Here is a 13,626-nt window from a genome sequence, read left to right as displayed (position 1 = left end):
CTGGTATACCTATCTAAAAACATTCCACACCTATCTAAAAACATTCCATACTTCACAATAGGTGATAAGGACCATATATCTGGGGGGAAACAAAGAAGCATCTAATGTGCATGCTCAGCTAGCAACCTGCCCAAAAAGAATATAAAAGGAGGGGTCCGGGAAGGTATAATTTCTCCAACCTACAAATTTTGGAACCAACTGCTTTCTTTGGAACTTGGGTGAAGCAAATAAAGAATTCTTCTCTCTTTGGTCAGTATGTATGTGGTGTAAATGTATTGAATGCATAAAACCCCTTTTATTAGAATTGTAATCAATAAGTAATAAAGTATATTCATGTTGCATTTATTAATGTGTCTTGTGAGGTCCTTTATTTATTTATTTATTTATTTATTTATTTATTTATTTATTTATTTATTTATTTATTTGTTTATTTATTTATTTGTTTATTTATTTATCAGATTTTTATCCCGACCTTCTAGACATATGTCTACTCAGGGTGGCTCACAATAAAATTATTCATAAAAACAATTAAAACAATGATTTACATTGACAATATTAGTATTAATCAAGATGAAAAATATGAAACAAAAAATTAAGTAGAAAGTAAACATCATGTATTGACAGTAGGGAAGGCCTGCCTAAAGAACCAAGTCTTTAATTAGCTCTTAAAAACACCCATATGGTATTCTTCTTTTTGGGATACAAACAATCTAGTAGTCACCTTTTTGTGACACACAGACTATCAGGGGAATTGTCAATTTCCAGTATCCTGAAGTGGTTCATAAGTGATTTCAGAATACCAGAAACTGACACCAGAAGTAGCAGCAAGACTCCAATTTAGGCCATTCTCCCAGAGACCACACTCACTGGGAACAGACTTTGCACCTATCCAGATGGATATATGGATCAGTATTTGGATAGCTGTTGGTACAGTTTGGTTTGAACCACATTGTGTCATCTACATGTTTCTATTTAGATCAACCAATTTTGCTCCTTTACAAGCTTTCGTGCTCCTTTCTGGTACAGGGCTAGGTTTTGGGCACAATTCAATGTGTTCTTCATTAATCCATTATGTAGCCTGAGCAGGTGATTAATTCGCACCCAAATGGAGCTGTGGGTTCTGTTATCAGAGTTGACAACCCTGTGATGTAATAGGTGGGTTCAGACATTAAACGGGAAGATAGAGAAGTCCCCTCTATTTTTATCTTCTTTTTAAAATATTTCCGTAACTGATAGAATGTATTTCTAATACTATGTTAGGTTGATGCATTGCTCTTTCAATATGCCACTGACTTTATTTAACAACAATAACAACAACAAAAACGGAAGCCACTGCAGAGGCTGAATGACAGCTGCGATGAGAGACGGGGAAGGGACTATATTGACTCCATGGGCTCCACCCCCACAAGACTGTGCAGCTCCTGCAAGGCCCCAGGTGAACCAGGAGAAAGACACGGAAAAGGAGTTTACTCAGCCTTCATCCCAAGGTTTTCCCCTCACACCAATACCACCACTGCAAGCTTGCCCCTTTGCAGTTCTTTGCGTCCGCCTCTTTACTTGTGAATAAACCAGATAAACCTTACTTGTGAGTAAATCAGGTAAATCTTATTCATGCATAAACCAACTACATTTACACATGAGTAAACTGGTGATTGAAAGAGCTGCGTAGACCCTTCTCACAGGAGAATAAATGTCTCCAGCGTGAAGGGAAGAATCACTCAAGTGAGAGATAAAATAGATCGCACTGAACATAAGAACCATTTAAGCGCAAACCAGATCCCTCCATATTCCCCTGTCTGCACAGGCCCTAAACTGGGGCCCTTCAACCCACACCAAAAAGAGGAGAATCTCCTCACAGGGCTTCAAAAAAGGTGCAGGTTGGGGCAAATTGGTTTGCTCCAGCAGTATCCATATGTGGAGACAAAGGAAGGAAGGAAGGAAGGAAGGAAGGAAGGAAGGAAGGAAGGAAGGAAGGAAGGAAGGAAGGAAGGAAGGAAGGAAGGAAGGAAGGAAGGAAGGAAGGAAGGAAGGAAGGAAGGAAGGGGAAAAGGAAAATGAAAAGGAAAGAAAAAGAGTGAACCCATCTAATGTGCAACGAACAGCAGGACAAATGTCCACATGGATAGGCTCTAAAACACTCAGTTTAATATTGCCTTTCTCTCTCTTTCTGTCTCTGAAGACAGAGAGATTCCGCCTCCCTATATACTTCTTTTCTATTTGGTTGACAAGAGAGTTGAGCAATTCTTAAGGCATGAAATCGACTTTCGGCCTGCTTGTCTCAGGACAAAATAATGACAGGAAGTTGGATCATATTCATTTTATTATGTTTTAAAAAAATATATTTTTAATGGCAACTGAGAGAAGCAACAACACCAACAGCAAGAAATCAGCCACCAAGTATTAGTAGCACGTATTACTTTTTTAATAGAATTGCCATTTACAATATGTATATGTAGCAAATAACACATTAATTCATTGAAATCAATACAAGTGTTAAATGCCCATTGACTGAGGACTCTCCCCCCCCCACAAAAAAATAGCCATGTGGCCAAGAAAAATATAATTCAGACCACCTGGGGGCGGGGGGAAAGCTGGCATATGGCAACCTTGTTCTTTTGTTTAGTGAACTTTTGCACCCGGTGCTTTCCCTCAGAGTTATGCATGCATTTCCAATAACAAATAAGCCATGAGTTAGCATAAGAAAGACAAATCGTGCATTTGCTAGCTTCTACTTTCAGCCGTATGTTTCTGAAAATGATGTATAACATCTATTTTTCCTGAAGATGTTGAGGTCTGACCTTTTCTGAAAAGATTATTTCTCAAGGCAATGCCAACAGGAAGTTTGGTACAAAATCCTGCAGAATTTTTACTTCCAGATTCCTTTTCTGTACGTTATACTGTTTCTTGAGTATCTTAAGTACTTATTAATAGCGGTGGCTGTGACTGCAATTTCCTCATCTTACTTAAGATAAACTGAATGTGTTATATGAAGACATTCCCTTTTTCAGTGCTTTGGCAGCCGTCATGTGTAAAACAATTTGTTCTAAGACCTTTTTTTAAAAAAAAAAATGCTTTCCTCTCTGTTTATGAAAATATCCCAGGTTTCTTGAAACACTGTTTGTGACCTTCTTTATGAAAAGGGAAGCACAGTACTAAAGAATTTCTGGAAAGATCAAGCCCAGTGCCATCTCTGAAGAGAGGCCAGGTTTTGGCGAGCCAGTCTGTTCGGTGACTGACCTCATTTCCTGACAGCTCCCACTGGACAGTGAAAAGAAAACATGATGCTGCCACACATAATGTTCACAGCAAAACTTTTTGAAAATGTTTGGTAAAGACTGTTCACAGTAATAAAAGATTTATGACTGAACTCTCCAAAGGTTGTCACATATGTTGCTCTGGAAAAGAAAAAGAAAATGTCATCAGTCAACCAGAAACAATGGACTTTGGTGGAAGAAAAAGTTAGTTAAGATTAAACAGCCCATGCTGAAGAGCAAGCCAGATGATCAAAGTGGATCATTGTAAAATTTAGTGAATATTTATACTTGGGTCACACTTGATATCAACCATTAAAAGTGTATACCCCACATGTTTTCTCTACCTTTTTTGTTTCTCTCACTCTGACAGAATATCATCCAGTTATTTTCAACATACTGGCTAAAGTCCAGTAGTAAGTTCCAATGAGAGCAAGTCCATTTAATCAGTGGAACTTACGAAGATGTTGACTCATGAAATCTCCACTTATCCAATGGGCCTTCTTTAGCTGTGGCTTGCCATACTGAAGTACATTACAACCAGAATAGGCCCATTTGAATCAATGGAACATATGATTCAATGGACCAGCTTTAGTTGTGAATTTCGTTGTATGTGTATATACTTACAATGACAATAAATTATTATTATTATTCAACTTGCTGCACTAAGCAACAGGATTTCAGTCACTTGCCAAAATCCTATTGCTTAAATTACACTAGAGAAAGCCCATTGAATTAATCAGGAGTTGGTGAGTCAATTCCTCTGTAAATTCTATTGATTCAAATGTGCTCACTTTAATTGCAGCTTACTTTAGATTAGTAAGTAATGGTTAGAATGAGTCCATCTGACTCAATGGAACTTTTGGAGAAACTGAGTCACCACATTTTCACTTATTCAATGGGCCTACTCTTGTGCGATTTACTACCCCAAACAATAGGATGGGGGCCACATGATTTTGGCATCATGTGTAGTGGAACTATGTGGAGTGCCTTGTGATCTACAAATGAATCAATTATCAAAAGGAACAGAAGGTTTTGAAACAGGAAGTCTGAGTGACATCCACTCCCATTTGAGCAGTTGTGTCTCAGCATGTTTTAGCACAATAAGCACAAGAAACCTAAACTTGCTTCATCTAAGATTACACACCTAATCTATCTTCAAGTTAAGAAATCACCATAAACATTATTTGTGCTTGGGTATTTTCTGTGGTGGTTTCTTAGCTTGAGGCACTTTGCTTCCAGGGGTTATGCCATTAGCGTTACACCAGCATAACTCCTCAAGAAGGTTTTGGCTCATGTCTTAAACTTTGCCTTTAGTTTTATTTTCTTTCAATGTTTCAATCTTGTTTTGAGTTCTTTGTTCACTATCACTTTCTTGAAGAATGTTATTATATATACAGACCTATTTTGGGAAATAATGTAGTATATGTGTTTATATATATGGTGTGTGTGTGTGTGTATATATATATATATAAACACACACACATATATATGTATATGTATATGTATATGTACATATAAAATATGTATATGTATATGTGTGTGTGTGTGTGTGTGTATGTACGTATATGTGTATAAAGCAAATACCGCCTACTTACAAAAGCATGTCTATAGACTTTATTAATGTACTTAATCAAACGAAAGCTAAAAAAATACCTCAGTGTAGATCACCGGACCTTTGCTTTCCTGTTACCATTGTAAGTAACTCCTTCACCATGCACTTTCTTTCCTCATCTTTATTACTAATTCTCCCTTTATCTATTTCTCTTTAAAACTATTTGAATTCTGCAATAAATTAGTCCTATCCAAGCTATGCAAATAAAATCTACTCATATAATGGAAGAGTCATATTTCTCTCTAAAAACAGCACTAGATTTCCCTGGAGCAAAACTTGGTGGGTTTTTCCTCTCATTAGGTTGGATACAGCTTGAGTGGTTTACCTAAATCCAATATATTTAAAGGGATATATTCTAAGTAAGTCTAACCTTTTGGCATTTTTGCAACCTCGTATGCTACCTCTAGTAAGTTTGGCTGGGGTTGACTGTCAATCACTAACAGCACTAATCTTCCCTACCTGTGATTCAAAGAGAGCTCTATATCTCTGCTCTGAGCCCCTTTCCCTCTCTTGTGGCTTGTTGCTGCAAACAGCCGTGTTTGTCAGTTTTGCTGTTTGAGCTGTTCAGATCTGTGAGTAAAGAAAATTCTTTTTATTCTTTCTCTTACTCATGTCTCAGAGTGAGTTGGAGACCGTAAGTGCCAGTTAAGAAGAAAAAAATGTAAACTAAATTGGAGAACTTGAAGATAACTTTGCTCTGTGAATCCTTGCACTTCTGCTATGAGCAAAAAAAAAAAAATCTAACCAAAATCCAAAACTCCAAATACATGGCTAAAAACAGTAACCTTAAAAAAAAGTGAGCACGTCAGAGATACCTTGGTGTTACAGAATAGCTCCATGGTTAGCAGGGAGCAAGTTTCAGAAATAAGAGAAGGCTACTTTGGTTCCTTTCTGTTTTCCTCCTGGAAGAAGTTCCTTGTTCTAATCGATGTGTTTAAGGTTGGGCTATAGAAGGGAGGAAAAATAACAACAAAAACAGCCCTTGCATGTATTTTTCATATTAATATGAAAAGAAATTAAAGAAGAAAATTAACCCACCCTGGGATGTCTTGCTGTGCCCAATTAGTATTCCATTCATGAGCTGTCCCATCGGAGAAAAACACTTTCTGTGCACATGCGTCCAGGATAGCGCTGATGCATCTGAACAGGGCCTCTCCAAATACAGCGACCATCTGCTAGGCAAAACATAGGGCTCTGAGAAGCAGGAGCTGTTCAGTCCTGTTGTCAGGCCACATTATTACATATTTGACAAGGGTAATGAGAAGCTGTCATTAACCTTACATGACAGTTGTTACAATGGCACACGCGTTAAGAAAAGCCAAAGAATGGAACTCAGGGTGTGCAGTTGTTGGTGTTTTCAAAGAACTAAGAGCAAAAAGAACAGAAGAGAAAATCCAAGCCTAGCTTTCCTTTTTAACTTTGGAATCATCAGTTATCATCCTTGCCAAACAGAAAACTAGTATGAATGGGTTTAATGTCTATTTCTGCACTCAGCTCATCCTGTTTTGCAGAATGTATGTCCTAAACTAGCCTTTTCCCAATCTAGCACCCTCCAGGACTATAACCCCCTATCATCCCCAGCCACCATGAGAGAGGTTGTCGTCCGACACCATCTGGGAGCCCAACGTGTCTAAACCCAACCCAACCCCCCCACACACACACTGCCCAGCTGGGGAAAGCTGTCTTATACCATTAAGGAAGCCTTATTATCAAGGCAGAGGAGAAGGCAATGCATTATTTATCACCGCACACTAAGATGTAAAAACAGGGAGAGGCTCCTGGAGGAACAAACCTAACAAATCATTTTTCAGGAAAAACCTCTGATGGTGTGAATACCATCACTTAACTTGGCCCCCGATGTTTAAGGTTACCACTGCATAAGTATGACATTTCACTCATTTGCCATGTCTTTCCTATCAGATCCCCCAGCTATCTTCGAGCCATATGACTGTCTACTAAACATGACCTTGCCATCCTCGCCTTTCTGTATTATCATGAGGAACCCAGCCATAGGAATAAATGGTCCCCCTCCGCCCGTCCTTCTCCCCACATCTTGCAACTAAATAATAGATCTTAGTGGAGAGGACAGTTGGGTTCCTTCAGAAGAATACTGATATGAATTTACTGATTGGTATCTCTTGGGACAGCACATGGCTGTGGTGTTGTAATCCTGTTTCTTTTTTGCAAAACAGCTGGGCACAATCAGCCATCCCTCTTGCTTCCACAGTCACCTCCCAGTTGTGGGAGAGTAGTTGCAGGGCGGTGTGAGCGAACATGCAATCTTGTCGTGATGCCTCCGTTCCTTAGGAATACATCAAAGGGGTGGAAAAAAAAACAGAAGATTATGTCTCGCAACAGGAAATGCACAGACAGTATTGGAGCGAGCGGAGGTTCAGCAACAGCAAGAGCCAATGGAAAAATAGGACATCAGGTGGTGGCTAGCTGTGGTATGAGGCTATGCAAAGCTTTTGGGGGAAGGGGAGAGCTCTCACTAGAGAAGCTGTATATAAATAGCACACAAAGAGCAAAGCCAATCTCCCCCCCAAAAAAAAAACCCACAAAAAAGTAGAACGCCACAGATTTTTAAAAAGGTTTTCCAGCATCAGGATGGAGCAGAAAGCAAAATCTTTAGCAACTACAACAACAATAGTTATAGCAAACAATATTACAAAATGCAAGTCGCTGTGCTGATCCCCATCAACCATCCAGTTCCATTACTGCCCAGAGCAAGAACTGTATTTTATAATGCAAAATAGGTTTCATTGCCCATTCAAGAATATACTGTACCAGCCCAAAGCACGTTGCATTGGAGCAAGAGTAGCTCACAATAATCCATAATGGTTAGGAAACACTGACCCACCCACCCATTCCTCTTATTTTGAAAACTGCAACTAACCTCCAAGAGGGCCAAACAGCCTGATGGACATGCCCAATGAGTATCATCATCCTATCTAAAAAGGAAGTTGAATGTTGGCTCCTGCACAGAATATTAGTGTCCACAAGAGGGAAAGGAGAGTGCTTCCCCACCCTGGCATGCTAAATGCATGTATTATATTAAACGTACACAGACAGGCACACTATCTAATATGAGGTAGATGAATTCCATAAAGGAAGCCGCAGGCTTGAGTTTGGGGCTGTTAATAATAGGACATTTTGAAGGTCACTTGCTTCTAGGATCACCATAAGTTGGAGGTGACTTAACAGCATATAACAACAGCAAACCAACTATTTTGTGGTGATGCATGCTATGGCCCACTCTGGAACAATTTCTGCAGGTGTTTTTACTACAAAACTATTTCACATTTCTCCCATTATTCTCCTATAACAATAATAATCATGTGGCATCAGGTCAATTCTGACGTGTGGTGACCCTTTTCAGGGTTTTCCAGGTAGAGAATACTCAGAAGTCATTTACCATTCTCTTTATCTGGGGGCATCCTGGGACTTTGCAGCTTGCCCAAGGCCACATAGGCTAATTCTCTTTTGCAAGAGGCACAGTGGGGAATCGAACTCCCACCCTCTGATTCCGCAGCCAGATACCTAAACCACTGTGCTATCCAGCCAGCTCCCATTCCCCCATAGAGAACTATATAGAGCTCAGTTCCCTAAATATATATTCTTTCATCATAGTTTCTAAGGTCATATATGTGGGCTTCCCAGGTAGCCTGTCATATTGGCCCAGTGGCTAAACTGAAATCTTCAAGGCATCAGCAGCACAACTTTATCATAGTCTCTCAGGTGATGCATGCGCAGACTTTTAATATGAGACAGTGATTGTTGTGTGAAATGGTAGAACTACTGATGCATTTTATTCATCACTGAGTAGGAGGCATCTTTAGTAGGAAATGTGGCCAAAAGACCAAGTCAAATCCAGGGAGCATTCCTAACGTTTGCACTCTATGACTGTCTCATTTTTGTTCTTCAATAAAATCAGATGACCTTTCCTGTCTCTGCTAGTTCTATTTCCCCCTGAAGGGAACGTAGGTTAAAAGACAGAAATGCATGGCATGTATAGAGTGGTCTACACAGGCGAATAATACAATTATTATTTACCGTCCTTGTCTTATCTCTAGAACAACTCCATCCCAGTGGTGGTGTATCTGCTCAAATGCCCTACCTCTGAATCAATAGGCTTTGCCCGATAAGAGCTAAGCTTTCCCATGGGAGTTTGCATGCGAAGATTCTCAGGATGCCATTAATTAAGCCTTCCTGGTAAAATGTGGTTGTGAATCTATCAAGGATAGCTATGAAAAACTTTGCACTGCTGTCAGTATATTTGGCAGTGGTATGTGTGTGTGTTCACATTCCTGTGTATATGCAAGATTCTTTGTTCATTTTCCAGAATTTCTGTTCAGGCATACTTGGAAATGTTCCCATTACACATAAAAATGCATGAAAACAGAAGACGTATCCCAAAACTGCCCAGAGTAATCAGTTGACTAAATGGGCGGGGTACAAATTCAATAAATAAATAAACAAACAAAACAACCTGAAATGAAATAAATGGTTGTTTTTAAAACATCTTTAAAAGTTAGTCCATGATAAACATACCCAACATTCAGGAGCCTCCCACAGGTTTTCAAAAATTCAGCCTGCCAATTTAAGATAGTGTATTGTATATGTTTTTCTAGTATACATATGTTTTTCTTTTCTTTGAGACACACACTAGTCTTGTCTGTTGGTGGAAGATACATGATAAAATGTCTCAGTTTTAAATACACTATCTTTTTTTTATTTACTTATATACCGCCCCATAGCGCTACAAGCACTCTCCGGGCGGTTTACAATTTAATTATACAGGCTACACATTGCCCCACCAGCAAGCTGGGTACTCATTTTACCGACCTCGGAAGGATGGAAGGCTGAGTCAACCTTGAGCCAGCTACCTGGGATTTGAACCCCAGGTCGTGAGCACAGTTTTAGCTGCAGTACAGCGTTTTAACCACTGCGCCACGAGGCTCTTAAATTTCAGACACACCTCATAGACTTCTGATGCTTACATTCTTTAGAGGAAAGAATGGAGACTTGGCCACATGTTGAAAATTAGACATTAAAATATGACTAATTAATTTTTTCCTAACTGTGTAAACGTTTTAGTGTTCTATGCCTATGATAGTGAATGATATAAATCTACCTTCAAAAAGATACTTAAATAGGAAACATTTATCAATCCAAACAGAAGTGTCATGCTAATGGTAATGTGCTATAAAGGAATAATAATTTTATATATCATGATCAAAAGCATTTGGCTCATTTCATGTGCTTAGCACATCTTGGCAAGTCACAGGAGTAAATGGTCTGGGTCTTATTTTGCTTCAAACACCATTGCAACTCAGTTTAAACTATACTTAATGAGATATCTGTTGAATTATGAATGGACCACCAGAATGCTATGTAGTACTCAAGAGTCTCTGCAAATTTGCAGTTGCCTAAGACTGACTAACAACAATGGGCAATGGCTAATCTTTAAAGCACATAAGAATTCTCAAGCTGCCTACATGAGTCTGTTCTTTAATTCTTGATGCAGTATGGCAGCTCTGAGAATTAGAGGGCAACTGCATGGTCAAATACCATGGGATTTGCTCTGCTTATAAGACAAGTGAATTTCTGTCTTTTTAAAAATTGTCTATGTGACGTATAAATCTGATTTGAATTGGTCAAGCCTATTTGCTGCCAAACCAGGTTTTTTTCTTTGCCTCTAGAGCAGGGGTCTCCAAACTTTTGACCATGAAGGCCACAGGAACAAGATTTTCATCATTTTTGAGGGCCAAAGGAACAAGAATGTGCACGCATGAATGCATGGACACACACAGAGACATGCACTCACATACACACCACACACACACGCATGCACGGATGCATGGATGCCCACATGCCCATGCATGCACATGAACTGAAGGGAATGGGCCAGGTAAAATGGCAAGGTGGGCCAGATGTGGCCTGCAGGCCGTAGTTTGGAGACCCCTGCTCTAGAGGGCTACAAGGTTTTTATGATGAGAAGATTCAATCAGGCTTTCCCCCCTGTAGATGTTGTTGTAACGATTGGGGGGAGGGTGTAGTGTCAGCATTTACCTCTCTCCACAAAGCTTCTCCTTCCCTAAACCATTTATTTTGTTTAAACAGCTTCCCACTTCATGTGCGGTGGGGGGAAATTCAGAGCACCGTGAGTACGGTATACTGTGAAGCTGCTTTCTCATTAGAGTTTTGAAAAATAACATGGAAAAGGTACTTCATAGTCTAAGAATATAGACATTAAACATAAGAACAGTAATTTTGCAAAATACATCATGACTCACAACTCAGAATGATTCCATTCAGGATCACCAGCTTCCCACCACTTATTAGTTGCTACCTTCCCTTACTTTCCAGTAAGTCAGGCAGGAAATACTGATCTCTAATGATATATGGTTTTAAGCTAATTTAAACTATTTCAGGTGACACTTGGATTCTTCCCCACCACACACACACTCAGCATCCTGGCATCCAACCAACACCTCCTGTGGCTCTTTCCTGGCTGCACATAAACAAATTCTGCTCCATCCAGGGGATTTCTGAGACAGTTCAGTTGATGTTTCAGCTGCTTGGGCAAAGTCTCACTGCACTGCAGAGGCATCCGCACGGAGGCAACATTTTCCTTGGCTCTTGGCTGCACTTCCTCCAGTTCTGGGGTACAGTGCTCCTCCGGACTGCAAACCACTAAAGGATCAACATGCAGGGCCAGTAAGGAAGGAAGGAAAAGGGGTCAAGCTGTGGGCTGGATTGTGACTTCCATCATAACTAGCATGAATGGTAAACTCCCAAATCAATCCAGAGATCCTGTGTGGGCACTGTTTGCAAATTCAGGCATAATACAAACTGTGAATCAAGCTGCAGCAAAGCCAAACCATATCAATCAGTTCTCCAATGTAGTCACAATCTAAGACTAAATATTAAGAGGAAATCCTATGCCCTACAATTATTTTTTCCTCCAACAGCAAGATTGCCTTGCAGATTAAGCCTGTGCTTACCCTCCAGTAACCAATCAAAAAATAAAGCACACTGATTGCAAGATACACATGCGAAAGGAAAAAAACATATTGTGAGTTATCTTTCACTGTTTGAGGGAGAATTCCTTCTAAAAATTCATCATTCATTTTGACTCATTTTGAGTTTCTTTTTTAAAAAAAGGCTCACCAAGTGCAGTTTGACATTAGTAACAATGTGAAAATCTGTCATTTTAACTTACTTATTTATTTATTTATTTATTTATTTATTTATTTATTTATTTATTTATTCATTGCATTTCTCAGAATCCTATTGATATTCTGGTACTATCCACTTTTCATAGCCGAATGTGAAACTTTTCTTCCCTTCCAGTGCAAGGATTTTTGCTTGTATGTACTTTTGGTATGTACTTTGCTATCTATAATTCTATACTGTATTCTAATTCTATTATAAAATTAGCTTTTTTTGGATTACATCTCCCAGAATTCTGCAAGATGGCTCTGAGGTTGGAAGCTATAAAAATAATGTTTCCATTCTCAGGATTCTCCCGTAGACTAAGCCTCTGGAGAACAGGGTTCAAATTCCCACTCAGCAATGGAAACTGACTAAGGGAGTGGAATTGTCAGGATGAAGAGTTCTAAAAGTAGTGCATGATTCTTCTAGACAGATTTAAGAGCCTCTTTTTTGTTATCCCCCTAGAAACTAGTTACTGCTCCTTTCCAGAGCAGAAAAAGAAAAGCCCCAGATCTCACTGGTTATATTTGAGTCTCCTGGACTCTTCTATAGGGAGTATCTGTGAGTGCATGGAAGCTCCAGACAGGACAAAGGAAGAGAAAATGTCCAGACCATATCATAATTAAAAGCTTGTATTTTAATGTATTTTCTAGAGGGGAAAAGGCCTGATGAAAAACAGTGCAAATGAGATAACAGAATTGCTTTTTGGTCTGCTTGAAAGGTGAATAAGAAATATGTAGAAGAAAAGTGTTTCCCCTCTAGTTTTCAGACCTCAGACCCTTGTATTTTCACCAAACAGAGCAGTGGACATGTGTGTGAGTGTGCATATGTGTCTTCCCCATTTGAAATGTTATTCTTCTGTAGAAGGCAAGGCAATGCTCTTGGGAGTCACCCATCTGCTCAGAAGGATGACACTGCCACACACACAGGGAGTGTGCTTTTTCCTAAAGTCAAGACGTTGCTTTCTAAATGCCCCAGAGCCCATGCACATGTTTGCCTGAAGTTTGGCATGCTTTGTCCTAGGGCTGTAAACCATATGTCAAATGCTGAAAACTCTAACTGGATCCAGGACTATTTGTGAACATTTCCTTGGTGGCCATGGGGTACAGCAAAGAGACCAGGGGAGCAGACCTCCCCCTTGATCCTTCATGTTAAATCTAGAATTCATGCAGTTAAAATTTTTAAAATACACAACATGTTTTAAAGCAGGGAAAGGGAAACTGAAAGTATAAATGCCTTATAACAAAGACACTTTGGTGGTGCTAAGAGAGAAGACTGATAAGTTTGTCTCCAAATGACACCGAAGACTTTTCTTGCACACTGCAACTGCTGAAGGGTCTCTGAGTGAGGTCACAATGTGATATATAGAAGCACCTTGAAGGGTTTAACTGCAGCACATAGTGAAAGACTAATATTGGCACAGCATATAGAGCCTCAGTCTTCTGTTTTCAAAATTTCTTTTCTTCTACTTATTTTTTAATTCAGCTATAATTTCACAATAAATCATTCTGGTGGAACTATGTTTTCCTATCTGTAGGAATG

The 13,626-nt window shown here is 39.4% G+C and overlaps 1 long non-coding RNA gene across 1 annotated transcript; it reads right to left on the bottom strand.

Annotated features, from left to right (window-relative positions):
* Positions 1-215: 215 nt before the first annotated feature.
* On the bottom strand, positions 216-6,509 carry LOC144589344 (uncharacterized). Its single transcript, XR_013545421.1, has 2 exons — positions 5,905-6,509; positions 216-3,395 (listed from the first exon to the last, which is right to left on the bottom strand). It is a non-coding gene; the product is annotated as an uncharacterized LOC144589344 (long non-coding RNA).
* Between the last annotated feature and the right edge of the window lie 7,117 nt (positions 6,510-13,626).

The sequence above is a fragment of the Pogona vitticeps genome, chromosome 4, assembly GCF_051106095.1.
Source record: "Pogona vitticeps strain Pit_001003342236 chromosome 4, PviZW2.1, whole genome shotgun sequence".
Taxonomy (NCBI): Eukaryota; Metazoa; Chordata; class Lepidosauria; order Squamata; family Agamidae; genus Pogona; species Pogona vitticeps.
The sequence above is the reverse complement of the archived record's forward strand: the minus strand, read 5'-3'. Positions and strand labels throughout refer to the sequence as shown.